The sequence below is a fragment of the Alligator sinensis genome, unplaced genomic scaffold (genome assembly GCF_000455745.1).
Source record: "Alligator sinensis unplaced genomic scaffold, ASM45574v1 scaffold1081_1, whole genome shotgun sequence".
In the NCBI taxonomy this organism is placed as follows: Eukaryota; Metazoa; Chordata; order Crocodylia; family Alligatoridae; genus Alligator; species Alligator sinensis.
In genome coordinates, this window is record NW_005842921.1 from 5,328 (window position 1) to 9,881 (window position 4,554).

Here is a 4,554-nt window from a genome sequence, read left to right on the forward strand (position 1 = left end):
TCTAAGAACAATTACTTTAGAGACAGGTTTTCTTTCTAGAAAAAGCATTGCCTGACAATAGGACAAATGCTGTTCTGTACAGAATTGTAGAGAGATGTTCGTGCTTCTGGTTCAGAGCTTTGACTTCTCTTATTCCTTGCTGTAGGGGACCATTCAGAAATCAGCTGCTCTCCCCTTCCCTGTCTCCTCACTTCTTTGAGCATCCCACATCCTGAGCATAACAACTTCAGAGCTCTTATGACCGTGTTCACAAATTCAGTCTAAGTGAGCCCATTTCTCACCCAAGTGCAAAACCACAACACAGAGCAGTTCTGCCCAGTGGCAGAGGATCTTATTGCCTCAGTATATAGCCCTGTTCATCCAGGAGCTCACCTGTAAATTATAACAACTTTTCCTCATCTTTGTTTTATTAAAATTTTGCTCAGTTTATCAATGTGAAATGCCTTCCCTTCTGGGATCCTCACTTGTCTTTCCAATTCATCTTATTAAACTAATATCTAGGGGGCCTTTCTGTCAGATCTAAGTTGTTCCAGTCTTTGGTATGTTAAGGCTCTTAGTGACTATAATATTGTATTAGGTAGGACAGGAGTGCCACCTTGTGGAGAGAGAATGGAGGATGAAAAAATCAATACATCCATCATTTAGAAGCAGTTTAGGTCAAAAAGCAGCATATGCATGTAAGAATACCTGTGATACTCCACATCAACACTAAAACATGGGGCTGTTGCAGTAGTAGCTGAACAGCCTTTTTCTGTTTTTCGGTGGGTTGGAGGTCTAAGCAGAGGAGAATTATTCTTTTCTGGTACTAAGAACTAGGAGTTGATTGACCATTTTTTTTTATATGTAAAAAAAAAATGTACTGCTTACAAATTTAGAGAGTTCCTATGGAGAACTGAAACATAGGGATGGAATGCCTTATTGCTTTATTAAAATAAAAGAAGCAGTTCTACCATTAATGCTCTCCTCTCCATTATCTGCTCTACTGCCCTTTGTTTATTAGCTATCATGGGTGTCACTGCTGCCGAACTCTCTCAACAAGCTAGACAGTTTACTGATGATGTGCTTGGAAAAGTGATTTCCTAAGGGTGCACATTGCTCACCATTCCAAACCACCTCTATCCACTACTAGTCCAGCAGCGGGTCTAAGGCTGCAGCTTAAGGCCGAGCACATTCCCAGGGGAAGCCTTACACACAATCCACATTCTGTACAAGGAGGGGTCAGTGCACACAGCAGGTTTATTTCTTGTAGTTGTTGGTTGTGGTCTGAGCATTGTTGCTGTGATACCACATACACATTCAGTGACAACTTAGCAGTTTAATGTATTGCAAATTCCGTTGAAAAGATCTTGCACACAGTGCATCTAACTGAATGTCTTCCAGAAATCAGGTTTTAGACTCTTGATTCATTGCAGGTCAGAATGTGAAGGTTTCAGGCATCAAAAGAAATGGGTAGGTGCACAGTACATTTTAAATTCATGAAGCACCACCAAATTCCCTTCAAAAAATCAACCCCACTTAGAAACAGAGAGGGTTTTGCAAACTCCATTGGCCACCTTTCCTCACCCTTATATACCTAGCCTCTGGCCATGGGACACTTGCTCAGGGTCATCCAGGGAGATCTTGGGAGAGCAGGGGATAAAATTACATTTCCCATGCTGTGAACTTGCAAACTTTCTGGTAACCCATTCCCTTAGGCAGATACTCAGATTGTGTCAAAGACTGTCACCAGAGGAGAGCTGAATCTCTCAGTATGAACTGGGAAGAATATTGAGATTTTAGGCTTTTCCTTTTGGTCTCTTCTCCTCAGTGTTCCTCCTTCTGCCAGATGCTTTCCTGTGCAGCTTTCTCTCTCTCTGTACCTCCCATATGGACAATAATACTCTGTGGTGTTTGCCTGCTCCCCCGTGGTGGTGTTCAACTCTGGAATTGTCATGAACCTGGGAAGAAAATGTCTCCTCATTAAATTTGCAGCATCACTGGCCTTGCTGGCTCTCCTTATATTCCTCTACAGAGGATGTACTTCTGGCTTTGATTTGGAAGCTGAAATACAATAGGATCCTTGGGTTCCGACTGGGATGATACCTAACAAAGACAGACAAAATATGTAAGAAAATCCATAAACTGATCATCTGGAACAAGCAATTAACATGGAATATTTGAATATGATAAAGGTTTGTTTTCATGCTTATAGGATGAATGGGAATAGAAAGAACTAAAAGATGTAATGCTGCAAGCCGTGATACCAACAATAAGCAAAAGAGAAAGAAAAAACAAACTCCAGCATCCTCCCCCTGGTTACCCCCGCTATAAAAATAAGCTTTCAGTGATCTTGGAGGGTTCTCTTGAAGGGCACAGCTGGTGGTTCTCACAGGAATGATGAGAAAAAAAATATCAGAATGAATCGATGCAGGGCACCTGGGAACAACAAAATCAAATAGCAGAGCTAAAGAAATTGTTCTCCAGCAACAGACAAATAGGAATATGGAAAAAATAGTGAACAGGCATAGAATGCCTGTAAGAAAGAACTAAGGCTATTGCATGAACAGTTCACAATTCTGTAGGTCAAGCTAGAAAGGACACATTCATTTTGGCAAGATGTGGTTATTATTTACTATTATACTATTTTAAGAGGTACTGGTGCTTGAAGATACTACAGCAGCAGCAGCAGCTACCAGGCACATTAACTCTGTATTTGCATGTCTTGGAATTCCAAGAACAGTAATAACTGACAGCAGACCACAGTTCAAGAATAGGGGATTTCTAGACCTTGCTAAAATGTGTGACTTCTTTGTAAACTACCTATCTTAAATACCCTCAAGCCAGTGAGGTAGTGGAATGTGGAGTATGTGCTGAAGTCTAATCAAGAAGCACTGGAGAGGTGAGAAATTCCCTACGTGGGGGCAGAGCGCTACCCTACTTTGGTGTGGAATGTGGCCTGCTGGGATCCTCTACAAAAATAATGTAGAGACATTTAAATTACCAGAGGGAACAGAAACAGAGGGTGAGAAAGGAGCTTCAGGTAGTACAGGAAAAACCAAAAATACTATCAGATGCAATGTCACAATAAAAAAGCAAGACTGCCTGCACAGTTTAAAAAATAAAATAAAAAAAGCAGTAGAAATTTATCAAAAGGGGTACTGAACAATTTGGATGATTATTTAAAGAGTCATTTTGCTTACATTCTGTGATCATAGACAAAGGCCAGATTTTAAGAAGGAATTGCAAGCATCTGTCCAAGATACTTGACAACTTGGCCAATACAAATTAAGAGAGAATAGATGCACCATTGGACCTAGTTAATGATCGTCATGAAACCAAACACTCAGATACAGAAAAGGGCATGGGAAAAGGGTGCAGAGGGAAGTTTGCTGAAACAATCAAAGATATTGCTTAAGATAGGTTAGGGTTGTGTTAATCAAAGGAAAGGATGTTAATTAGTTTGAATTCGTTATAGTTTTAACTAGCATTAGTGTAGCAGAGGCGGCAATTTACAAATAGATCTAAAAAGGGGAAGCTGCAGCAGAAAACAAGTCCTCCTGAAAACGTAGAGACGTCGCACTTGCTGTGTGCACTAGACCTAGTCTGGAGTTTGACTGTGACATTTTGCTAGCTCAGCAAAACACAGGTAGAAACAGTTACAAGCCATATCTATAAAAAGTAGCAATAAGCCATTCACCTTTTTGCTACAAACAGATCTTGATAAAAAAAATCCTTTATATAAACAGAGTTCTCTTTATACTGCTCAGATCGCCAGTGAGATATGACAATTGACAATCCCTCATCACCAGGGTGCATTGTGGGGCGGAGGGGAAAGAAAGATGGTGAAAGAGGTGTGTCCCAGGGGAGCTGGGACGCCAGAAGGCCCCCGGGGCAGCAAAGGGTCCCGCTTACCTCCTGCAGGGCCGGAAGATCCGAGGGAGGCACATGTGCTGAGAACGCTGGCGCGCTTGTCAGCCGGGCATTTATCCAGCTGCAGCAAAGCAGTGGGGGCGGGGGATGCCTTCCGGAAGGAACAAAAGGCGGCCCCGCCGAGGCAACGAGGCGGCTGAGCGGAGGAAGCTGGAGAGATAAGCCTCAGAAAGCGGGGAGTCAGCCGCCACCCGCAGTGTGTGGGAAGGAAAGAGGCGGAGCCAGACCCAGTTCCGAAAGACGGAGCGGAGCAGCTGGCAGCAGTGCTGGTGGAGAAGCCAGCACTGTGATTATCGGCTTAGCCGGTGGGGGAACCAGCGGCAGGGCGGGGAGCAGGGACCGGGGGTGGCAGGAGCTTGGTCAGTGTAGCTGGGGAAGGAGCCAGCGGCATCGCTGGCGATAGAGCCGGAGGATGGGCAGAGAGGGCCCCAGGCAGCCTAGCTGGGGAAGGAATCAGCTGCAACGCTGGCGATAGAGCCGGGGGAGGAGTTAGCTGGATCCCAGACTGCAGAGCTGGTAGCGAAGTAAGCTGCAGCGTAAGCGGCAGGAGCGGCGGAGAGGCCAGCTGCATCGGGAGAGGGGGCATCGGTGAGGTAACCAGGTGCCCCATACAGAGGGGAGCCGGCGGCAGATACGGCAAACTCG

The 4,554-nt window shown here is 44.5% G+C and overlaps 1 long non-coding RNA gene across 1 annotated transcript; it reads right to left on the reverse strand.

Moving 5' to 3' along the window:
• Positions 1–870: 870 nt before the first annotated feature.
• Positions 871–4,207, reverse strand: LOC112548099. The gene is made up of 2 exons (XR_003091897.1): positions 3,892–4,207; positions 871–2,082 (listed from the first exon to the last, which is right to left on the reverse strand). It is a non-coding gene; the product is annotated as an uncharacterized LOC112548099 (long non-coding RNA).
• Positions 4,208–4,554: the final 347 nt, after the last annotated feature.